The 26,576-nt window shown below is 38.7% G+C and overlaps 1 protein-coding gene across 3 annotated transcripts in view; it reads right to left on the reverse strand.

Annotated features, from left to right (window-relative positions):
- The window catches only part of creb5b (cAMP responsive element binding protein 5b), a 143,478-nt gene that overhangs the window by 105,892 nt on the left and 11,010 nt on the right, over positions 1–26,576 (reverse strand). The window contains exon 3 of one of the 3 annotated variants that reach the window (XM_057833405.1): positions 23,792–23,837. The exons of 1 other annotated variant lie outside the window; for it this stretch is intronic. The gene's annotated coding sequence lies outside the window, so the exon portion shown is untranslated. Of the gene's footprint in view, positions 1–3,043; positions 3,136–23,791; positions 23,838–26,576 lie in introns of those variants that run through there. One more of the 3 variants, XM_057833404.1, reaches the window with a different exon arrangement.

Genomic DNA, 26,576 nt, shown 5'->3' on the forward strand with positions numbered 1-26,576 from the left:
GACTACTTATAAGGATCTTTGTTTATATGTGCCTGAGCAAAACTGTTGACTGAACCATGACTGATTTCCTAGATTTAGACCATAGTTAAGAGAGGATGGTTTCACCTTGAATACATGTAACAACCATCACAAAATAAATGGAATGGAAATGCAGATCATATTTCATGTGCAGCTGGATAATCAACAAGCTGATTCAAATATGGTAAGAATTAGCTCCGCGTTAAGATAATGAGTGTAGTTCTCAACATAAGTGACATTTTCAATTCTGTAGACAATCGGAGCTTATTAGTTAAGAATGACATGCTTTAAAGGTCTATGGGTTGATTGTCCAAGTTGCCCTGGAGCAAGGCATTCTAGTGTGCCCAAGTTTAGAACCAGATCTACTAAGTAGCGAAGAACACTGAGTGTAACTTTAAACATTTTTAAATTAGTAATTATCTACATTCTTTTTTGCTTCATGATAAAAAAACAAACAAACGCAACAAAACACGTACCTTTCATGTTATACATAAAGTAATTATGCAGTTACAACGTGCTATGACTTTCTTTATTGTCTGTGATTTAATTAAAAAAACAGTTGATGTGCATTATTCCGTATGCTGCAACTTGCGTTTCTGTTTCTCTTTTGTTCCTTGCTGTGCAGTCTGACTGTACCAGCATGACCCATCTTCCCAGTCACTCTTTGTGCAATCATTGGACCGTCTAAATGTCAGTCATCCCATACTGCACTTTTAATTGGTCTTTATTTCAGTCACAGTAGGCACATGTCAATCATTACACATATGAGCAAGAATTACCCTTGGGCTAGTTTATACATACAGTACTGTCTGTACACAATATAGTTTATATTTACATTAGTTCTTAGCGCCTGGTAAGTAATGATGAATAATAATTTTGTTGTTTTAAGTTCAACAGAAAATAACTTTTGTATGCAGTTTATCCATACAAAGTAAAATGTTAAGTTAAAAGCAGACCTATTAAGAAGAGCACAAAATATAATTTCACATTCCTGTGTGGTTTTTTTTTTTTTTTTTTTTTTTTAATGATCTCAAAAGTATTGGAGATGCACGTACTACATGAAATATATATATGGCAGAAAACACAGACAAGGCTGAAAAAGCAGTTTCTGCTCTTGCGTCCCTCTTTAAAATAAACTGCTGTATTTTAAGCCAAAAGAACAGTTTTGTTTAATAGAACAATATGTCTATATGTTTCCATAGCAGTTTCATGGCGTATTAAGCCCCCGAACCATTTTTAATTTGTCCGTTTTACCCTGGAGACCCCCTTTTACAAACATTGCGCAACCGCTTTTGTTTTAACCTAGCCTTAAATAGAAGGTAAGTAATTATATTAATCATTCGAAATATGTATCATTTTTATCTTAGAATCATTAATTGATGTATAATATTTAGTTTGAAAAAAAAAACGACTTTAAAAAATTATTCACTCGCATATTTTAAGCTTTTAAACAAATTACGTCACAATGAAAAAAAAAGTGTCTGTAAATAGGTCAGGATATCTACCTCATAACTATCGCTTATGTGTATTTTTTTTGTTACTGTCCCATTTTCCCCGATATTTTAGATGATAAATAATTGATCCAAATAAAGAAAAATTGAAGAAAAAAAAATATTTGAAAGGGTAAATATTTGAAAAACAAAATCTCGACCGCTCCTTGATGTCTGCGATTTGTCTTTAGTTATGCTCTGTGACTCTCTCACTCGAGTTAGGGTTTAGGGGTTTAATTTAAATGCCCTCAAGTTCAAAATTTTTCTTCCACCCAGAAAATTGAGATTTTAAGCTTTCCAATGATGTATCACACATGCATATACTGTAGGACAATTTTGAAATCTGGCCAAATTGGGGGTCTCAGACCAGAACTTCAAGTCACCTGAGTGTTTTCCACCATATATATTATTATTACTATGATTTTAGGACATTAGACAAAAGATTAAAGAAACCATCGAGCTTATAATGCTGAAACCAAAGTGTCGCTGGTTAAATTCCCAGGCTCAATCATGATGCCCTTGAACCAAGTCATTCCATGTTATCATCATGTGTTTATAGCAACAGATTAATAGGAGACGACACATTAAAGCTAGAGTAAACCATGACAATAAAAAACATTAATCTTATGAAAAGCATTGTTATTTTATCCTATAATAAATGCATTTAAGTGTAAAAGTCAGCAACAGCCTTCACTTAAAACTGTTATCCTATTTTATAGTACTATGCAATGTCCTCCATTGACAGTACCCACAAATGTAAGCTGTGCAGAATAAATAATAGTGTCATCAAGCATAGAGCTTTTATATGAGGCGTTTGATTGCTATGAATAATTAAGAGGAACACACTAGATAATAGTAGAAGCCTACATAATCATTTATCAACTCTTAACACCAGCATGCACTGGACACAAGTGGTTGATAGCGTGTCACATAAACATAATGACAGTGGGGACTAATCAAATGATTGGAGCGTAGTTGTGTGTTTTTGTGCAAAGTAAGCCACGACAAAATTAAACATCGATTTAGCAAAATGACGTCAAGATGTGGACGAATTTATTGCAAAACGAGAATAACTCATTTTCTTGCAGTCATTGTGATGAAAAAACAATGTTTTAAAGAGGATCTGTGCTGTGCTGCAGCGCGCGCACAGCACACCGGCTCTGCCTATCCCGAGATGGGACAAGCATGACAATGAAAGCCCTGGCGTGAAGCGAGAACTCAGCAAACGAATAGCCCGTGGGTCCAATATAATAATAAACATACTGTATGATTATCTGTATCTAGATAATCAGCTGAGCTTACTATCAGTTTTGTGGACTTCACACTTAACGGTTAACACCCAAGTGACATGTCAACAATGCGGTCAGTCCGGCGAGGGCATCGTGACACTTAATCACAAGTAACGTGTATCAACGAGACAGAAACATTCCAAAAGCGTGTCACTTGAACGACAAAACAAGCTGTTGCATTCAAAAGTAGCGGAGATGGCGTTAAGAAGGCTGCAGGGACACATGCGGCGGGGCTTTTCAACTTACCAAACAAGTGTAGAAAACGTGAAGCAGCCCTCAGAAGAAACCACGTTGGACTGAGGAAAAATTACAATACGATCTATTTAGAGAAGCATAACGTCACCCCGGGGTGACGTCACGTGGGATTCCTGAAGTTCTAAATCATTGCGGTCCGCTTGGAGGCGGTGCGAGCTGGGCGGGGTTTGCAAGTGCACACACCGAAAGGATGGACCCGGATGACGGACTCCATGAGCTGCATGGGGGCGGGTGGGTGTGGTACAAAGCAGACCAATTAAGTAGACGGCAAAGACTGGCACTAGAACTGGACTTAATGTTCTTATCCATTACAGTGAAGGAAAATAGCACTGCTATTTATGGTAATTGAAAAAAAAAATCACTAACTTGAGGCAAGGCAAGGCAAGGCAAATTTATTTATATAGCACAATTCAACACAAGGCAATTCAAAGTGCTTTACATCACATGAAGATCATAAAAATCACATTTAAATCAATACAACGTAAAAACCAAGACAAAAGATCGCATTTAATCACAAATAGAATAAAAATAAATAAATAAAAATAAAACAAAAATATAACAAAAACTACTACTACCAATAATAATTGAAATCAGCAACGGAGATAAGCACAAGAGGAATAGAAAGTGGGTAATTTGAAATATATAGCCAGTTATGGATATGCAGTGCTAAACAAAAGCGTTTTTAGCCCTGATTTAAAAGACCTAACAGTTTGAGCATACTTCAGACGTTCAGGTAACTTGTTCCAGAGTTGAGGAGCATAATAACTAAATGCTGCCTCACCCTGCTTGGTTCTTGTTCTTGGAATATGCAGAAGACCGGTTCCAGACGACCTTAGGGGTCTAGATGTCTCATAGGAATCTAACAAGTCAAGCATGTATTTTGGTCCAAGGCCATTAAGTGTTTTGTAGACGAGGAGTAGTATTTTATAGTCTATCCTTTGACTCACTGGAAGCCAGTGTAGCGATTTCAAAACCGGTGTAATGTGGTCCAGCTTCCTTGTATTTGTGAGGACTCTGGCTGCAGCATTCTGTACTGGCTGCAGCTTCCTGACTGATTTTTTTATCAAGACCCGTAAATATACCGTTGCAATAGTCCAATCTGCTGAAAATGAATGCATGCATAAGTTTTTCCCATGTCTTGTTGAGTCAGAAGCCCCTTAATTCTGGTTATATTTTTTAGGTGGTAATAAGCGGATTTAGTGACGGACTTTATCAAATTTTAGGTCTGAGTCAATAATTACGCCAAGGTTTCTGACTTGATTTGTTGCTGTAAGTGACACTGTGCTAAGTTGCCTGCTTATCTTTGACCTTTCCTTTTTTGACCCATAAATGATCACCTCTGTCTTCTCCACATTTAACTGGAGAAAATTCTGGCACATCCATTCATTGATTTGATGAATGCATTTACTCGGGGAGACTAAGGGACTATAATCATGTGGGGACACAGAAATGTACAGTTGTGTGTCATCTGCATAGGCGTGATAGGAGATGTCATACTGTTCCATTATCTGAGCTAACGGAAGCATATAGATGTTAAATAAGAGTGTGCTAAATAAGAGTAGTCCAAGAATTGACCCTTGAGGGGACTCCACACGTGAATTTGGTTCTTAACTTAACTCCAAGAAGATCTGTCATCTGCTTATGTGGACAACAAGGGACAACAAGGGACATAACACTAACAACTTTTCAGGATGTTCAATTTGTCTTGCCTGACACTGCCAGACTATTCTCCCTGTATTTTTCAAACCCTGTGAGAAATAGTCTGGGACCCAGCCCATTAACGGGCTCTCAAGCAAGGTACATAATCAACTGTCCAATCAGATTCGTTTATTTGCGTCACATGTTCTTAACGAGTAACGTCACTCTTGCGTGCCAAAAGTCGTATCTACAACAACACAGATGGCGAACGGGAGAGCCGAGAATATGTTCCAATCCGCGGTAAAACCAGTTTTAAATTACCAAAAACACATTGAAACAAGTCATGTACAACACTCAACATGGCTCGCGCTAGCCATGTTGAATAAAATGCTCCATTCTCCGCTCACGCTAATTACATGTCGCTTTAACAACGTCACGTCTGCCTGTCGCTGATTGGTCTACTCCGCCGTCTGTTTGCTGTGGCTTGCTCCGCCCACAGAATTTGATCCACCGGACGGTCGCCAGACTCAATCGCTGGAACAGCGGTGAGTCTGGTATACCAGGCAACAATTTGTCCCCACCAACTTTTAAGCAACTTAATTTGCATTATATGAGTTCAGTTATACAGGTAATTCAGCAGCAGGGCCGAGAACCAAAAGTGGTATTTTCTATGTGGCAAAATGGATTTTTCCATGTGGCATTTTTTTTGCATGTGGCAAAATGGATTTTGGCATGTGGCATTTTTTTCCCATGTGGCAAAATTGATTTTGCCATGTGGCATTTTTTTTTGCCATGTGGCAAAATTGATTTTGCCATGTGGCATCTTTTTTCCATGTGGCTAAATGGATTTTGCCACCTGGCATTTTTTTTGCCAGGTCGCAAAATTGTTTTTGCCATGTGGCATTTTTTGCCATGTAGCATTTCTTTTGCCATGTGGCAAAATGGATTTTGCTATGTGGCATTTTTTTTTTTGCATGCGTGCATAGCCGTCAATGGCAGCACCTGACTTAGGTGTCAATGCGCTGAAATGGTATGTGGATGGCCAAAAACCACAACCACACGTGTTTTTCTGCTAAAATTAAAGGAAAATTTGGATGTGCATAGCTGTCAGTGGCATGGATGTGCATGGCATGCAAAACTGCCACATACCCACATCCCCCAAAAGATGTTCTGTTGGGTTCAAGTCTGGAGACATGCTTGGCCAGTCCATCACCTTTACCCTCAGCCTCTTCAGTAAAGCAGTGGTCATCTTGGAGATGTGTTTGGGGTCATTGTCATGCTGGAACACTGCCCTGCGACCCAGTTTCTGGAGGGAGGGGATCATGATCTGCTGCAGTATTTCACAGTACATATTGGAGTTCATGTTTCCCTCAATGGAATGTAACTCTCCAACACCTGCAGCACTCATGCAGCCCTAGACAATGACATTCCCACCAACATGCTTGACTGTAGGCATGACACACTTATCTTTGTACTCCTCACCTGGTCGCCGCCACATATGGTTGAGATCATCGGAACCAAACAAATTAATCTTCGTCTCATCAGACCATAGGACATGGTTCCAGTAATCCATGTGATTTGTTGACATGTCTTCAGAAAACTGTTTGCAGGCTTTCTTGTGTCGCGTCTTCAGAAGAGGCTTCCTCCTAGGGTGACAGCCATGCACACCAATTTCATGTAGAGTGCGGCACATGGTCTGAGCACTAACAGGCTGACCCCCACCTCTTCAATCTCTGCAGCAATGCTGACAGCAATTCTGCAACAATATTTCAAAGAAAACATTTGGATGTGACGCTCAGCACGTGCGCTCAGCTTCTTTGAACAACCAACCCGAGGCCTGTTCTGAGTAGACACTGCTCTTTTCTGGATGATCTTAGCCACTGTGCTGCAGCTCAGTTTCAGGGAGTTGGCAATCTTCTTGTAGCATTGGCCATCTTCATGTAGCGCAACAATACGTCCTTTAAGTTCCTCAGAGAGTTCTTTGCCATGTGGTGTCATGTTGGAACTTTCAGTGACCAGTATGAGAGAGCGTGAGAGCTGCACTACAAATTTGAACACACCTGCTCCCTATGGATAACTGGACCTAGTAACACTAACGAGTCACATGGCATTTTGGAGGGAAAATGACAAGCAGTATTCAATTTGGACATTTAGGGATGTAGTTTCTAAGGGACGTAGTCCCTTTTGTTGCCAGGGGTTAAGGTATTAATGGCTATGTTTTGAGTTATTTTGAGGGGAAAATAAATGAACTCTATTATATAAGCTGCACACAGACTACTTTTCATTGTGTCAAAGTGTCATTTTGTCAGTGTTGTCCCATGAAAAGATAGCCTTAAATATCTGCAGAAATGCGAGAAGTGTTCTCACCTTTGTGATACACTGTATCCCTTTTCACTTGCTGAATGTGCCGGTCCATTTTTTCCCCTTAATCCCATGTTTGATTGGCTGATGACTTGCATGTATTTATAATGTATTTGTTTATTTTCTACATTATTTACTTAAAAATGTTTTTATTTGCAGCCTATGCAGACATTTTTTACTTTCTACCTCGACGATCTTTTGTAAAACATCGTCGAGGTAAAAGTTTTCATTTTTTTGTTGCGTTTAGCTGTGTTTGTGGACAAAAGAAGCAGTGTTTTCCCTGAAGGATGGCTCTATTTTTATTCATTGTTGTCATAACCTAAGAATTTTTTTCAGTTATATTTCATGTATTTATTTGGACCAGTGTTTTTCAACTGGTGTTTTTCACACTAGTATGCCATGAGAGATTGTCAGGTGTGCCGCGAGAAATTATCCAATATCGATTTTTTTTTTTTTTTTTTACGTCGTCGGGCGGAGTAGCAGTAGGATGGAAGGAGTAGGTAGAAAGTTCTCGGTTGTGTGCAGATGAGTGAGGTATTGCTCGTGCCGCGTTCAAAAACTGTTTGGATTTCTAGCCATCAGCCACCTTGCTGTCCGCGACAATGAGGACCCTAGCACGTCTACTGTACATCATTTGATTAGACTCGTCAAGTGTCGATATACACAAAAATGTCCATTCAGTTTTATCCATATGTGACGACTGTCAATCCTCCCCCTGTGTTTTATTTCTACACATTGTCGAGGACAGCAAGGTGGCTGATGGCTAGAAATCTGAGCAGTTCTTGAACGTGACACGAGCAGCTCTCCAACAGCACCTGGGTGCCAAGCAAGCTTAGACGTCATCTCCAAACGAAACACCCGTCACTTCAAAACAAGTCGATGAACTATTTTGTTCGCCTTTGTGAAAGCACAGAGAAACAGACTTTTTTGAGGAAAAACTACAAAGGTAAATGAGAAAGCCTTCAAACCCAGTTACCTTGTTGCCGAACTTGTTGCTTAATCCAAAAAGTCCCACACAGTGGCAGAGACATTAATACTACCTGCCTGCAAAGCTATTGTCAGCAAGATGCTCGGCCCTGATGCAGTTAGAGACATTGCTAAAGTCCCCCTGTCTGATAATTCCGAGCTTTTCAAGCCTAACTGCTAAAAAACAAACAAACAAAAAAAAAACATAGGCTGAGAGCTGTTGAAGAAGATTCCTGACAGGATATCTGCTTTGTGTTAATCTAAACAGGCTCAAGTTTCCCACTGTGTAAGTATAAATACCGAGAAATTATTTTTTTTAATCAAATATACTGTAGAGAAAGTAATTTTGGAACATTTTTTATTTGTGGTGTGGCGCGAGATTTTTTCCAAAGTAAAAATGTGCCGTGACTCAGAAAAGGTTAAAAAACACTGATTTAGACAATGTTGAGTGGTCTAAAGACAAATGTTTATTTTTTTGCATTCCTGGATAGCTTAAGAGATTTTTAACAAGTTTGTATTTATTGTGCATGTTAATATAGTGTATGCTCAAAGACTGCAATTTTAAATTTGCTAATAAAATCAAGACATTCATTGTGGAAGTTTTCAAAATGTTTCTTTGGTAGTTTTTCAAAACAAAGGTTTGAATCTAATGGTGTATCACCCGAGCCAATACACATTAAGGTTAGTACAGTATAATTCAATATAAATTTATTTATTGCATTGATCATTTAGCCCATGAATGAGTTAGGTTCAAATTAGTGAGAAATGTAACCCTGACAGGCGGCACGGTGGCTGAGTGGTTAGCACGTCCGCCTCACAGTTCTGAGATCAAGGGTTCAATCCCAGGCTTCGGCCTTCCTGTGTGGAGTTCGCATGTTCTCCCCGTGCCCGCGTCGGTTTCATCCCAAAAACATGCATGGTAGGCTGATTGAGCACTCTAAATTGTCCGTAGGTATGAGTGTACCTGAATGGTTGTATGTCTCCTTGTGCCCTGCGATTGGCTGGCAACCAGTTCAGGGTGTCCCCTGCCTAGTGCCCATAGTTAGCTGAGATAGTCTCCAGCACCTCCGCAACCCTCGTTAGGAAAAAGCGGCATGGAAAATGAATGAATGAATGAATGAATGTAACCCTGACACCCCGTTCACCCAATCTGTTTGGTCTTATTAATGTCCCATCCCCGGCAAAAGTGTACATGCAGGTTATGCTGTCCCTCCGAAAGTTGAGAGCAAACCTATGCCCTTGTTGAACAATACATTTTTTTGTCATATAGGCCACAATATTAAAGTTTGGTATACAGTGGTACCATAGGCGGAGTTTGACCTTTGGGGCACGGGGGGCACAACAAGTTGATGACCCCGAAACACAGTGTCAGCAAAAAAAATTAACTTACAAGAAAATTTATAATAATAAGTTGAAAATTAGCGTTTTTTTTGTTTCCCATCATTCTTGAGGGGGATTCTAAATCAGGCTGCTTAGGACAGCTATACTTTTCGCCAAGATCGTCATCCAATGAATATGGCACGCCCGCCGGTGTCGTGCCAATGTAGTTACCCCCGTCAAAAATTGCATTCCCTGGGCAAAGCCACTGCGCTGCACTCATTTGCTTGATTTCCGTGTTTTGGTGGTGTAGGTATCTATGAGCTTTTAAAACATGTATCATCCATTTCTGTCGTATAACGTAACATACGAACTGAACGTAAAATATGCAATGTTTTACTGTTTTACTTGGAGGATGACCTATAACTGTTTTAGTGTAATTCAAGTCCTGTATGGAGTTTCTCCAGTTTAATAAACGTCGATGTCCAAAACATATAACTGTGGTTCTTTTGTGGCTTCAATTAATTGTTTAAGTCGACATAACTCATAACTAATGTGTGTGTGCGCTCCTGCGGCCAGGGGATACAATTTTTGACGGGCGCAACTACATTGGCAAGACACCAATGGTGGCTCTGTTGTACAATTGGAATCTTAAATGGGGCAAATTGATATACGTCCAATCCATTTTGACTGGGTGTGGCTCTCCCGGTCAAAGTGGATTGAACGTCTAGTACTGCCAATGGCACTGACAGTGCTAGACATCCAATCCAATTTGACTGGGAGTGGCTCTCCTGGTCAAAGTTGATTGGACGTATAGTACTGTCAATGGCAGCCAATGAGTTAAATAATCATCCTGCAAAGTGTTAAAACTGTCACTCACATAAAGTGAAATGAGGCAAAACCAAGGATGTCGTGATAGTCACTTTTAGTTGCATTAACACTAGTTGCTTGACATGTTGCGAGTCAAAGTAATTCAAAGTTGAGGTTCAGGGTTCGATTATCTGCCCCTTGCTGTGTTGAGTTTGCATCCACGTGTTTTTCTGGGCTTGTGGGAATTTTTATCTGCATACTCTAGCTTCTTTCACATACCAACATTCATGTTCAGTTCATATAACTCCTTAATTGTCTCCATAGGTGTTTTTCTATCCGTGACATTTGATTGTTTGGCAACCTGTCATCTTGGATAGGCTCTTGCCCACACCGTTATAGGAGTAAGTGGTGATGTAGAATATCGATGATCGCTTCAGGATTAATGTGACTGCTTCAATTCAACTAAATTATTGACGAACACAAAAACTCCCACGAACCTGAGCAACAGGAATGCTTAAAAAGGACAAATGCAAAAAAGGTATGGGCCACAATAACACAAAGCTTTGATTTTAAGTAGATCGCTGCAAAATATAACCCAGCAGCCGCAACTCTCCTATGGGATGTAGGTTTGCGACCACTGCTCCAAATTGTGCAAATGTGTAAATACTTGGTTTTCTTTATGTGCCTTTAATCTTAATCTGTAGAAAGTGATATAGAAAATTAAAGTGTGGCTTGATAGATTTAGATTGTGATTTTAATGCTGTACAGGGATTATTTAACTCAGGGAAAACAAACTATGAATTACTCATTAATCATAAAAAAACAATGTCTGTTTTAATGCCAGTGTTGTAAACCACGATATTTTCAGTAGCAAGCGGCTGCAGGCCTATACTGTAGCTCAATTTCCATATTTTGTTCTCCAGCAGCCTGAAAGCTGCAACCCCCTCCTGTCCTCAAGAATTAAGAAAAGTCTTTATGGATTAAACTAAGACCCATCCAAGAGTTTTTATGGCCTGTAAGAGGAGAACATTTATGTGTCTCAAGGTACAATCTACACTAATGCACCCAATAGGTCTAATTATTGGACTCCCAACTATTTGTACCACTGCCAAAAAGCTACACATTTGCTCTCAATCTGTTCAAGCTCAAGGTTACCAAAGCAAAAGCAGTAGACCTGAACTGTGTAGTTTGAACCACTATTATATTTGATCTAAGCAAAAACCTTAGCAAATCTTGCAAGATCACAGAATGTTTTAAAGGATTGATTCTTGGTGTTTGTGAGTGGCTTTTTGTTTGTTTGCTTGTTTTTTGGCAACACTTATTCAGAAAGCTGAACCGCTGTCATTCAAGAGTCCTCCAATTCGTGCAGGACTTCAACTCTACACCGAAATATGGAAATTGGCATAGTTGCTGGAGAGAAGCCAGTCCACTTTCAATCATCGTAGCTCTTGATTAGGCACCAATCTTCAAATCACTGTTTCTTTCCTCCCTGGATTCTTCCTCCATGTGGCTCAAATTGTTGAAGTGTAGATTCCATGTGTTAATGGAAAAAATATGGGCTAAATTAAATTTTCCCAAAGGTGAAGATAAAGATGAGTTACACATGTACCAATTTTTACTTCTTAAAAGATTTTTTTTTTTTTTTTTAATGTGAGAAAATTGCCATGTGTGCTTGCTTTTTTAAAGCATGACGGTGCATTCAAGATCAACAGCACAGCTTACCAAACATAACAAAATATCTCTAACTGCATTTTTCGTTGTGTCTGCCATTAATATCAAACAAGTCACTTGTGTGTTGTTCAGGTGTGCTTTGTTGTCCTGTCAAGTTGTTCACATTTACATACCTCTCAACCCGAGGCCGTTGGCAATCTTTGAAATAGAGACGTATGCCCTTACAAATTGGTGACTTATCTTACAACGTTTTGTATAGAGTGCAATATGAAACAAAAATAAAACCCAATTTTTTAAATAATATGAATGTATTGGTAATACAGTATTGTCACAAATAACCTGGTGCAATCAAATAACAATATATTCAACAACATCATGATTACTAAAATTTATCAGTGACTTCTGTTATATTTGTATGTACCACTTTTGGCAATTTCTATCATGTCTTTTGATAGCTGCACTTCATGGCACATCAGCTCGCAATTCAGTTTGACTTGAAAGTAGTTTGTTAGTGTGTCTAATTACAAATTAAAAAGATCAGTTGATAAAATTAACTTACCGATGCAATCATACATTTGTTTTGCTAATTCTGAGAAGTGATCAGTAATAGTTGCAGGCGAATTGTTTCTGGCAACAAATTGGCAGAATAAAATCTTCGCTTTTGTCACAGTATAGCTTTCTGCAGACTGCATCTTTATGAACTTTTGTCTCGAAGTGCTTTCTGATATCGCAGAATCCTGATGCCGAAACTTTTTCGGTCCACACGGCACGCAAAATGAATACTGTGGTCCTTTCAAAGACACTTTTATCCATCCAGCGTATTCACCAGTTTGTGTCTCCCATTCTGGTAGATGGCGTCCGTGGGCTACAGTTTTTCTTTTCTTACGAGCTGGTTCATCCATATTTTTATCATGTTTGTATCAACTTTGTCGACTGTGAGTCACAAAATGGTGGCGGAAGTGCAAGTGCAGTCACGTGTTTGGAGGAAGCAGACGCTCAACGTGCAATTCTCGTGAGCAAATGGCTAGAGAATATTTCCGTGCTTCGTCTCATTCTCGAAACGGTGACAAAATCCGAATGGAGAAAAAAAAAAGTAATGCACGAAAAACGAACAGATTTTGAACGTACGGCGTACACTTTAGAAATCAGTGCTCACTTGTGCAAATTACGCCGAAACCTTACAACTTGACAGGTATGCATTGAGTTCTCTGCTTTCTTTCAAAGCTTTGCTTTTCTTTTGCATTGTTGTCAAACATCATATTTGCTTAGGCCAATCATGTCATGATGACTGCTGTGGCAAGTCTATTCCCTATGTTGGTTTATTATGGACAGTAATTGCCTTATACTAAAATGTAATAATGTTGCAGATATTTTCCATCACTGCTTTGCATTCACACCAACTACGGTTGTTCCACTATACTGTTTTAATGTGTGCCTTTTTCAGCACCCAAGAAGAGATTTAAAGGACTTCTGAGAACAGACAATTTATTTAGTTGCTGTTTGACCTGCTGGTGCCAACTGGCTGTGATTTCTGAGGGCCACAGACACTGCTCGTGAAGCCACTGCCCGGCTCCTGGGATTAATGACTCTTCACACATTGAGAGATGTTTACCACTTGCCTGCGACCACTCCGCTAAGAGCACTGTCACTGAAACAATAACGCAGTCTGAAAAGCCCTCATAACTCAGAGCTCCTCCGCCTGTGTCTTTTAACCAGAGCTTTAATCAACGTTTATGACATCCTTTTGTCTCTTTATTGCCAATATATTACCCAAGCAGTCCAAACATTATGTTCTAAGAGAAGCAGACTATTAAGGCTGGAAAGCGCAGATGCGGTTTAGGTCAGTGACCCACACTAAAGCCGATTTGATCTATATTATACTAAACCTTTTATTATTATGCCTTTGTGCAACACTCATGAGGAAGTTCACCTTGGAAGGCAATAGCCCTGCTGCATGGATGGCAAAAGGTGCAGGTATCTATGAAGACTTTAAAAATCAAAAGAAGATCTTTTGAGTGCCATTGTAGATGATTTGATGTTTTTGCTAAGCTAGACCTAAAGGTTAAACTTTATTTTGAGTTCAAGTCATTTACAGTATGAGATATGACCTCCACTTAGCTTTTTCTTGGGTCTTGTTTTGTTAGTGTGTTTGTGTGTTAAGGATGCAACAATACTTGGTTTTATATTGAACCGTTCATTACGCCCTCTTCGATTCAATACGCAAAACTATTCGATCCAAATGAAAAGCGTCCAAAATGTATTTTCTGAATTTATTTTTGTCGTCTCTCTCGCTAAAATGTCCAGCGCAGCTTTGCCTTGACATAACAAACTCTGCCGCGAGCAGCTCCCCTCCTCCACTGCACCAAACTGCCTGATAGGTGGGAGCTGTGGCGCACGAGGATTACTGCTCGTGAGGTAAGACAGAAACTTAAGAAGGCGGCTTGCCAGCTTCAATGTCGTACAGATCCGTTGTTTGACAGCATTTTGGGTGAGCTGATATGCTATCCCCACTGGTACATAATTAACAAAGACTGTCTTTACGGCTACATACCTACAAAGGCCGCCAATACATTGTTGCCGACTTGGTTGCTACGAATAACCTCGCTTTCACAACGGCACCTTAAGACCCTGGAACACAGAGCGCTTACTCATGGTTACATTATGAACAATGAGTGGCAGATTAAGAGTGCTGTGCTTCAAACTCGTCCTGTTTATTAAATTTGATTGTCAAATGCTGGTGTTGTGCAGTAATGAGCAGACGTGACTTCTGTGGCGTTGTTAACTTTTTTAATGCCCGACAACACTCACGTGCACACACTAGATATCATCAAATAGCAACCTCAATGTGCTACGTTGGATCCCCCCCAAGTCCCAAACCATTGGCTGCGTAAACCCCCCGAGTGATCATGGGACGCGTAGTCCATAAACTACATCGATGAATTAAGAACCGCCATGACTGAATGGAAGTTAAGCAGGCCAAATCTATCCATACCAGTGAGGCAGTAACGATAGATCAGGGTTCACTAAATCCGGACCTCGGCGCCACTTTTCCTGTCGTGTTTTCCATGTCTCCCTCCTCCAACACACCTGAATCAAAATAATCAGGATCATTATCAGGCTTCTGGAGAGGTTGCTGATGACATAATCATTTGATTCAGGTGTGTTAGGGGAGAGAGATGTGGAAAACACGACAGGAAAAGTGGCACCGAGGTCCGGATTTAGTGAACCCTGCTATAGATAATGCTGCAAATATTGTTAATTCAGTACGTAACACAGATGGACTTGGACCACAAATACAGTAGGATGTTTTGCTCATGTGGTAAACATACCTGCTTAAGAAAGCAGTAGCAATCAACAGTGTGCCCCGCCTTACTTTACTAACAGTAAAGATTGTTCTCAGCACTTTAGACAAAATTTCTTCAGATCAGTAAGAAGTAAGCACATAAATATTATGCACTATAATGCATGTTTATATGATGGCATTGTAATTTTTTTGCCTTTTAGCAAAATATAAAAACATTTTTTTTTAAAATAACACTTGTATTTTTGGTTCAGAGCATTAAATGTATTGAATAGAATCGAAAATCGTGTCCCTTGTATCGAAAATCGTACCGAACCGTGACTTAACTGTATCGTTGCATCCCTAGTGCGTGTAATTAAAAAAATTAATAATTCCGCCAAAGAAGTGTATCACACAGCAAAGCGACTATAGAAACTAAAGATACATGATAATATCGGTTACCGATAATTATCGGCCGATAATGGCAATTATAACGTCACACAAATAATCCAGATTAAAAAATATATATATATTCAAACGATAATGCAATCTGATAATTATATACGTCATTTAGCCTCCAAATGTATACAATCGATGTAGTTTTGTCCAATTCTGCACCGCCATCTCAACCCCTCCACCCTCTGAAGGCCCTGTCGCATGAGTGATGTCACAGGAAATGCTTGATATCATGGCGGCTCCGTCACAAGAGTTCGTTTACTTTTCCGTGTGTGAAACAAATAACGCTCTCACCATCTGCAAAACATGTACTACAGAAGTTCTTCGAGGTGGAAAGAAAGTGTCCTCATTCAACACCATTAACCTGATCAGCCATTTAAAGCTGCATCACCAAGATTTGTGGAACAAATACGAGGCTCCACTCGCGCGAAGGCTAAAGCTAATGTGAACAAACATAAACTAAGATTAAAAAAATAGCTAGTGACAATCGAAGACACTTTGACAAGCAGCCAACAGCTCGGTCTCAGGCAGCGCCGCCCCCACTCATCTCCGGTTCAACTCAACGAGCACCATGGCCCGACTAAGGCCTGTCACGGGTGCTCATTTTGTGGCCGGACGAACTGAAGAGCACAGGCGGAAAGAGATGCCAAGCCATAGACTTCATCATTATATTGACGGGTCACATCCGTCAGACGCTGCGCCACGCCTTCAAGTAGGGGGCTTGCCCACATCCAGCATTAAGAGGAGTTATTCTCAAACACACGCACACAACGATCTAACGCCGGATTTCGGTTGAAAAAGTATGAAAGCTGTACCGCATACAAACAGGAAGGATTGTCTCAGGAGTGATTTGTTCGAGGATTCAAGGTAATAATTATATTTTTTGTACCATGCATGCTGATGGGGGAAAATATTATGTGATGCTTTAACATTAGCACATTATGCCTTTGTGATGTATGATTGCTTCTGTGACCTAGATTGTAACAACTTCTATTGTTTTTCACCTTGGGTCCCATAGTTAGGAGGGAATCTCACAAGATAACTTGTTTTGCACCAGAGTACGCGCTTGAGTTCCATAGTTAGGAGGGAATCTCACGAGATAACTGAAATAAACATTCTACTTTAACCGCTGGAAGCCTCAACTGGGGGGGAATCGCATACCCTTGCGGGGGTGGGGGGGGGGGGGTCACGAGTTCGGGTGGTGCGTTTTCGTGGGGGCAGGGAGTGGCCACCCGTGTCCCCGCGTCAGACGTACCTATAAGAGTCGGGAGATTCCCCCAACTCCCCGGAAGTCTGCCAGAGGATTACGTACGGGTCGCTTGGCTTCGTTCCTTTGCCGCTTTGCCAGAGCGTTTGGCTCCCCGCTCATTTGTCAACGGTAAGCGATTTTCATTGTTAAGGAACAGTTTGTTGTGCTGTAACGGTAACGCGGGGATTCTGGGATTGACAAACTAGATCTAACATCATCGTTACCACTTGTTCTTGTTTTGATACTTGTTGCTTGCTCTTGTGGGATTGTAATCAATAAATCTCATTTATTCTGAATTTTCTAATCAATAAACATCGTCTATTGAGCAAAAGTGTGTTGGTTGCTGACTCACCGCGGACCTGGAAATTTCGGAAAACACATGCGTTTTGAAACGTGAAAAAAATGAATGGGAGAAATTAGCCACAATGGCATTGGCATCATAGTTCGCAATATTTACTTAAAATAAATGCAAACTGCACGCTTTTTTGAGGGTTTTAACCAAGAATCAAGACTGTTTTACGTCAATATCTATAAAGAATTCAGGGATTTAGGCATTTATTCACAAGAATTTCCAACGCAAAAAGCTCTTGCTTTCATATGGCGGCCGCTACATTTGCTTGCTGACTAGCATCCTTGTTCGCAATATTTACGTAAAATAAATGCTAACTGCATGTTTTTTTTGGCTTTTAACCAAGAATCAAGACTTTTTTACCTCCATATCTATAAAGAATTCAGGGATTTAAGCATTTATTCACAAGAATTTTCAACGGAAAAAGCTCTGTATCTGTGATTCTACTCGGTCAGCTTTGATGACCACGCCAACAATGCTGGCCCCCTATTACCGTAATTTCCCGAATATAAGGCAGACCCGTGTATAACGCGCACCCCAAATTTACTTGAAAAATCTGGGAAAATTATTGTACCCGTGTATAACGTGCACCCTAATTTTAGCACCAATAAATAGAAGAATACAAGAAAACAGAGCTCGTGTTCAGATACAGCAGTGCTTCTCAATTATTTTCTGTTACGCCCCCCCAAGGAAGACGTAAATGTTTCGCGCCCCCCCCAACTCGCTGCCGCCACTGTAAATAGTATCATTCGTCTATATTACTATTATAAGTACGCCTCAGCCTAACATTGTGTCCTTTTTTTTCTATTAAAGAAAAAAAGTAACATAGATCAACTTATAATAAAGTATAACTTTTTAAACATTGTGTTGCTTGTAACAGAAAAGACTTAACGCGCATCAATTTGCCTGAAGTTAAAAAAAAAAAAAAAAAAAAAAAGTCACATCCAAACTGTAAAAATACACTCAAGGTACATTTTTGACCATTTGATACTGAAAAATAAAATGTAATAAAATCAGTAAATAATAACAAATTCAAATTGATTAGAAACATTTACTCTTCAGGACAACATGCCAAAAAATTTGACCGAAAAAAAAACAAAACTGAATAGAAGGGGGGGGGGGGGGGGGGGGGGGGTCTTTGGACAGAAGGAAAGTTTTTATTTTCGCTGATTCACCACAGTGCTCACTGGTTTACTGATATAACACTGACAAAGCGGGACGATTGTGACAATTGGCAATATTCGGCACATTTTCGCTGAAAAACAATCAAGCGGCTTATCAATGAGATTGAGGTCTAATGTCTTTAAGTGGTGTCTTAACTGATTTGGCTTCTCCGGTATAATCATTTTTAGACTCAGTAAACAGTGGTCTTTCCTCATTTCCCACTATATTAAAAGTCAAAGGCAAACGGCCCGAACAAAGCGCATTCTCGGCGGCCGAGGGAGAACCGTAGGTGAGGGCGGTGGTCGTGACGATCCCAAGCCGAAAACGGCACTTCTCGGCCGGACACGTGAGAACCGAAGAAGTCAGTGGGTCGCTGCGTGAGTCCAGCTCTGCATGAGTCTCTTCCGTGTGCTCTTGCTTACTTCAAAAATACTGCACGCACTTTGAAAATGAGAGCGCCACTGCCACCCACGGAGTGGATGTGCAAGTACACTTTATTCTAGTACGGCAAAAAAAAAAAAAAAAAAATTGTTCCCCGAGGTCACTCGCGCCCCCCCTGGCATCGCTCTGCGCCCCCCTGGGGGGGCGCGCCCCACCATTTGAGAAGTACTGAGATACAGAAATGTCTTTTTACTGACTGGCGAAACACAGCACAAGCATAGCACATTGGTAGCTCAAAACATATCCGTAAATTGACAATATGCACGGTAATAATATCATCTGACAACTTCTCCAACTTACCAAAATCCAGTAGAAAACAAAACAGATGTGACTTTTCTTTTAAAGCATGGGTCCCCAAACTACAGCCCGCGGGCTGGATACGGCCCGCCTCCACATTTGGTCCGGCCCCCTGAACAATTTTTTTTTTTTTTTTTTTTTTACCTGTGTTATTTATTTCCTGGCTTTTTCTATGAAGAACCCAGAGCGGGTTATTTGGATATTATCTACTTAATTAATAGTGTTATTATTAATTATATTATATTATATTATATTATATTATATTATATTATATTATATTATATTATATTATATTATATTATATTATATTATATTATATTATATTATCCATCCATCCATCCATCCATCCGTTATCTTCCGCTTAGTCTATTATATCATATCATATCATATCATATCATATTATATTATATTATATTATATTATATTATATTATATTATATTATATTATATTATATTATATTATATTATATTATATTATATTATATTATATTATATTATCCATCCATCCATCCATCCATTATCTTCCGCTTAGTCTATAATATTATATTATATTATATTATATTATATTATATTATATTATATTATATACTTTTTTTCCCCCGAAGAATCCATAAACGGTTATTGATTGTGGCTTTCTGAAAAACAATAAATTTTTCCCTTACAGCACTCCTGCAATCGTCACACTTTTCCTGATACAAACTGACCCCAGCCCCTCATCAGAGAAGGGAAGAGTTATGTGGCCCTCACAGGAAAAAGTTTGGGTGCCCCTGTTTTAAAGGCTGCTGTATAACTTGATCGTTTCATCATGATGAATAAATGCTTCTTCCATGGATTGATACGGTAAAATAAAAGTGAGGACCGAAATCGGAAATCGGAACGAGCGCGTCGCTACTGTAACAAGAGGAACTATTGTTATTTGGGTTTGAGTTTCCCAAGGGACAGATATAGTTGACGGACACAGGAAGTCTGTGTTGTGTTACGTTTGTTATGGTCCAAGTTGCAATAAACGTTGACTCAAATGAGTTCAAGAAACTAAATTCTGTGCTTTATGAAGAGTGAAAAAAGCAGAATTTAACACAGATGAAATCATTCGACCAATCAGAGTGAAATATTAACGAAATAAAATGGTGACGTCATGTACTGTAATGGTCTGCAACGGATCGCCGCATACGCTTTCTTCAACACAACATTGCCGTGTCATTAAAAAAAAAAATCGGTCTTTATATATTGAATATATATATATATATATATATATATATATATATTTCTGTCTCCATCCCTGTACCCGTGTATAATGCGCACCATGTTTTTACAAGTTGATTTTGGGGGAAAAAAGTGCGCGCGATATTCGGGAAATTACGGTAATCGGCCCCGCACCCCGTGAATAATTATGAAGTCTATGGCCAGGCTCGGTCAGACAAGAAACGTTTTGACCAAAGTGACTCGAGAGCCAACGCCCTGGATTAAAAAATAATGCACCATTTTTCATGAAAAACATGCCGATCACATCAGTTTCACCAAGGACATTTGGACACGAGACGTCAGTCAAGTAAGCATGCTTATCATGACGGGAACTGTGGTTAGATGATAATTTCAACATGCACCAAACCACACTCACAAGAAATCCGTCAGTCAGTCAGTCAGTCAGTCAGTCAGTCAGTCAGTCAGTCAGTCAGTCAGTAATGCATTCATTACACTGCAAATTGATAACGTCTTAATCAGGTTATTTTTTTCTAAATCTAGTCAAATAATTTTCTCATTTTTGTTTTGGGTGTTAAAGACTAGTTTACAGATGAATGCGCCAGATTATTCCACTTACGTGAAGTTATATTACCATTTGCTCTTATTCAGCCCATACATCTAAAAAAAAAATTGTCATTTTTCACCTAAATTAAGAAAAAATATCTTTCAAATAGTGTTTTGAACCATATCTATTCTTGAATAAAGAACATTTCTGACAAACATTTTTCAAGGATTAAATATATTATAATTTATTATATATTATATATATACTGTATGTATATATATATATATATATATATATATATATATATATATATATATATATATATATATATTTTATATATATATATATATAATATAATTTATTGCTTAAAATAAGGCTGTTGTTTTCAGTTAGCTATTTTTCTCATTTCAAGAAATGAGGGAAATTCACTTAAAGCGCTGGCAGATTTCACTTATTTCCAATAGATTTACTATGAAAACCAGGGGATTACTATTTTTAAGGAGGTGTGTTTTTGCAGTGTAGTAATGTTATATATTTTGGGAATGGCTTACTTTTAAAGGCATTTTTGTGCAACTTAGGTATTTACTCTGTAAGTAATTGTGGCCAAAAGTTCACCATTACACAATGTCAGACAATGTGTAATTGTTTAGATGTTGGAATTTACTACTTGTTCACATTTGATGTAGAAAAAAAAAGAGCAATATTTCTATTTTTGCACAGTAATATTTGCTCTTGTGTATACTTTAAAATTTTACATATATCTTTTAATAGAATTTTTTGCTTGACATTATTGGTTATCGGCTGGAACGAGGAAGAAATGATCGATTATCAGTATCAGTTGAAAAATGTATTATCGTGCATCACTAAACACTATTTTTTTCCTGTAAAATTATATATTTTCCATTCTTTAAATTTTATTCACCTCATTTTGTAGCATTTCACATGTAAACTGATGTTAAAAATGTTCTGTCCTATTTGATTTTAGACTCCATATGATGCCATCATGTCATGAAATCTGCCTAGACCCTCTAACTCAGGGGTTTTCAACCCAGTCCTCAAGGCACACTGTGGGTCCTGGTTTTTGTTCCAGCCGATCCAGCAGAGACAGTTGAACCAATGAGGCTTCTGCTAAAACAAGCCACACCTGACTGCAATCAACTGATTGCACTTGTAAAACACCAGATTGGGGAAAAAGTGTTGTCATCTTGTTTGGTAAGAATGAAATCCTGCACCCACAGTGTGCCTTAGTGGAATAGGTTGGGAACCCCTGCTCTAACTAATGTACTGTAACCGAAACTACTGAAATGAGCAATGGGACAGTTTCTCTAAACCAGTGGTCCCCAACCTTTTTTGCACCACGGACCGGTGCGGTGTGGGCCTTTTTTCACGGACTGGCAATGTGTAGCAAAAAATGACATTGTAAAAATATAAAATAACACGACGAGTGTAAAAATGATTATTTAGTGCAGGGAAAATGTCACTCACCATACGCTGAATTAACCTTTTTTTTTAACAGCGGCTTCTCCTAAAATTTGACGTCAAATATCTGTGGTCACAAGCATAATGAGGTTTCTTGGCTTTAGCAATAGTTTGCCATGAGGTATGATGCATTCAGTGCATTCGCTTTTGTTGCCTCGTTTTGTAGTCTATTGAATTGAATTGAATTGAATTGAATTGAATTGAATTGAATTGAATTGAATTGAATTGAAAAAAGCTGTCCAAAGATATCGCCGCCTGCAGCACACAGTCAACAGCAGCTAAACTTACTGTTTACATTGACTGGCACTGGACTGCTATAGTAGGTGTGCAAACATACCAGTAATTGCAGCCAACCACTAGATGGCGACCTACACAAAGCTTGACTTGGATTTGTCACTAGACAGGGATATTGATGTGTCAAGAGTCACAGGCTAGACTGCAGTCGTTAACAAAGGATTTATTATTTTTCTGTGGCCCGGTAGGAAATGCGCCACAGACCAGTACCGTTGCACAGCCCAGTGGTTGGAGATCACTGCTCTAAACCATCAGATTTTCATTTCAACCACAAATCGACCCATTTGTAATCCGCATTTTTTTGTCTTCTTACTGGTTGGTCAGAGCAAAACTGTCAGAATTTGACCAGCAAAAAAAAATCTAGCAGTCTGAACAGTGCACACATAAATGCATTTCTGAGGGTGAGGGTGGGCAAGAAAATCTTTCTTGATGTTAAAAAAAAAAAAAATCCAGCTACATATTTCACAGCCTTTTCACTTAAATAGTATAAAGTAACCAAAAAACCTCCATTACCATTAAATGTCTGTCAGGCACCTTCAAAGTATGAACAGTTTTACTGAATTTTAATCCTATTTTATTCTTGTTAACAAAAGTGTATGCTGATGTCTTTCACGCAGAGCCTGTGGGTTCGATTATCGGCCAAGCGATTCCCGTCTGCTATATAAACTGTGCCAAACAAAACAAGCGAGTGTGTTGCTGTGGCGCTAAAAGTGACTACAACAACAATATTATTATTCCCAGTGGGGAGAATTGTTTTTGAAAATTAGAATAACTTGGAAGTCAACCAGCAGAGCCTTGAAGGCTCCACTGTACGTTACAGTTCATCCCACATGTTCAGTGCTCAAGTGCATTGCGACTAAGACGAGATACTGAATATTGAGAAAACACAGTATGAGCTAAAAGAACGGATATGTGTATAGAACTATTTCAAGACATTTTTAAAACAAAGAGTTTTTTGTGTCCTTGTTTCATCCAAATGAAAAAAAAAAGCTAGTTGAAAACGACAAGCAGATTAACAGTTGAGCCTATACAAGCATGACCGCTGAGCCTATTTCAACAAAATGTATGAGCTGGGAAGCTTCCATAGATAACCCCAGTGACATTCCAGGTCTCAAACACCCAAGCCTTTAACATTTACATTAGCTGGCTGGAGAATGCAGCTGCCTGTCTGATGCTTCTGTGGATTTATTAGCGTGTAGGATAATGTTCACTGTGCTTACCATGGGGCCAGAGTTCTGTTAACATCTGAATGGAGCTGCTGTGACACTGAAATGGGAAAAATGTTTAAAATTGGGAGAAAAAATTTATGAGGTTGGGAAATAAACTTACTACAAAAGGGATATAATGCTATTATGATAGTGCTGGGACATTATGACCAAAACAAAAAAACAAACAAACAAACAAAAAAACGAATAGGAATATACACCTTTCTTGTGAAGTATAACGTGACACTCTCCCTTACAGTCCTATTTATACATAGTACATTTGTACCGTTCTGTTACTTGATACATAATTAGAAATGGTACTCCTGACATTTTATTCCATAGATGTTAAGTGCTGTTTTTCTTCATTATGTTCAAACTGTAAACTGTAAAAAAGTAAACTCTAATAAATGAATGATTTTGTTGTCAAAAATGGTTTTTCTATGTCCTCATATTGACAATCATTTTGATTTGACTCCTCAATGACATTTTACAGCCAGTATTAATACAGAAGTATTAGTAACATGGGAAAACCAATGTTTGCATGAGATCTAGAGGTGCACGATAATTATCGGTCCGATAATTATCGGTCCGATAATAGGAATTATGACATCATCCTAATAAATCCAATATCAATATATGTTATCGGGCCTATTAATAATATTTTTGGTGTCGGATTGGGATGTGTGCGTTTGTTTCCACTCCTGTTTTGCCAGTATGCAAAGGCTTGTAATTGTTCTAGAGGCCGTATTTTTCCTTCACTGAGTTATAAACCTTACTATGGCAATTAGCAAATGTTCGTATTTTACAGTGTTATGTTTACAAGTTATTGAGAGGCCTTTTGTTTATTGATAGGCATGCTGTTCTATAATTGCCAGGTTGAGAAAGTTGTTTCATTGACCAAGACGACAAGAGAGTCTCCTCTCCTGTTGCACCAAATGTTTTATCTGCTGACAAAGCAAAATACCTGTTGGGTTTATGTTTGTTTCAGATAAATACTCATTGTTCAGGGGACACATCATCAATGATATTGAATAATTGATATACATTAAAAAATTATTATCGGTTATCGTATCGGCATCGGCCTTCAGGAGCAGGAAGTTATCGATATCGGTATCGGTTTCAAAAAATTGATATCGTGCACCCATAATGAGATCCCACCTTAAGAACTTTTTTCAAAAGTAAGAAGAACCTCTCCATTCAAAAAGTGTTTAAATGGCACCAATTAAAATTTTAATGATTCTGTTTTGCATTGTCAAACATGTCAAAGCAATAACATTCACAAATGTACAGTGTATCACAAAAGTGATTACACCCCTCGCATTTCTGCAGATATTTAAGTATATCTTTTCATGGAACAACACTGACAAAATGACTCTTTGACACAATGAAAAGTAGTCTGTGTGCAACTTATATAATAGAGTTAATTTATTTTCCCCTCACAATAAATCAAAATATAGCCATTGATATCTAAACCCCTGGCAACGAAACTGAGTACACCGCATGGGAACTACGTACATCCCTAAATGTCCAAATTGAGTAGTGCTTGTTATTTTCCCTCCAAAATGTCATGTGACTCATTACATGAGTGTTGTCAGCATTGCTGCAGAGATTGAAGAGGTGTGGGGGGGGCATTCACACCACCATGCTTGACTGTAGGCATGACACACTTATCTTTGTTCTCCTCACCTGGTCACCACCACACATGCTTGAGACCATCAGAACCAAATAAATTAATTTTCGTCTCATCAGACCATAGACCAATAATCCATGTGCTTTGTTGACATGTCTTCAGCAAACTGCTTGCGGGCTTTCTAGTGTACCGTCTTCAGAAGAGACTTCCTCCTGGGGTGACAGCCATGCACACCAATTTGATGTAGAGTACGGCGTATGATCTGAGCACTAACAGGCTGACCCCCCCACCTCTTCAATCTCTGCAGCAATGCTGACAGCACTCCTGTAACGAGTCACATAACATTTTGGAGGGAAAATCATAAGCAGTACTCAATTTGGACATTTAGGGATGTACAGTGCGGAGAACAAGTATTTGATACACTGCCAATGGGTTTTCCCATTGACTGTGTATCAAATACTTGTTCTCCCCACTGTATGTAGTTCCCATGCGGTGTACTCACTTTTGTTGCCAGGGGTTTGGATATTAATGGCTACAATTTGAGTTATTTTGAGGGGAAAATAAATTAACTCTATTATATAAGCTGCACACAGACTACTTTTCATTGTGTCAAAGTGTCATTTTGTCAGTGTTGTCCCATGAAAGGATATACTTAAATATCTACAGAAATGCGAGGGGTGTACTCACTTTTGTGATACACTGTATATGTATATATATATATATACACAGTTTGTCCTTTGGCCTTTGCTATACCAGATGTAATTTTCTCAGCGCACTGGCAGATACGGTCCTTAAAACAGGTCTGTTATCATTCAGACGGCCAGTTTTTGCAGTATGTTTTCCTGTATGCGATTCATCGAGCTGCAACATTTTGATTGTGATTAAATAGCAGTTATATAGACTATTGTTATCATCAATCTTGTGAATATATTTTACATTCAGTGATTTACTTATTACCACTACTAATTGAAATCCATTTTAAGACACAGCCATTTATTTATTAAGGCCAACAACAATAAAATGTGGCTTCTGTATGAGTAAACAGTTCTGTAAATTTTTATTTTTGGCAAAGAAAAAAAAATTTTATTACTTCATCTATAATTACAGTTGAAACTGAAAAATAATGATTAACTGCAGCATTTCTCATCAGTAACATCAATAAATAAATGA

The sequence above is a fragment of the Corythoichthys intestinalis genome, chromosome 4 (assembly GCF_030265065.1).
Source record: "Corythoichthys intestinalis isolate RoL2023-P3 chromosome 4, ASM3026506v1, whole genome shotgun sequence".
Classification (NCBI taxonomy): domain Eukaryota; kingdom Metazoa; phylum Chordata; class Actinopteri; order Syngnathiformes; family Syngnathidae; genus Corythoichthys; species Corythoichthys intestinalis.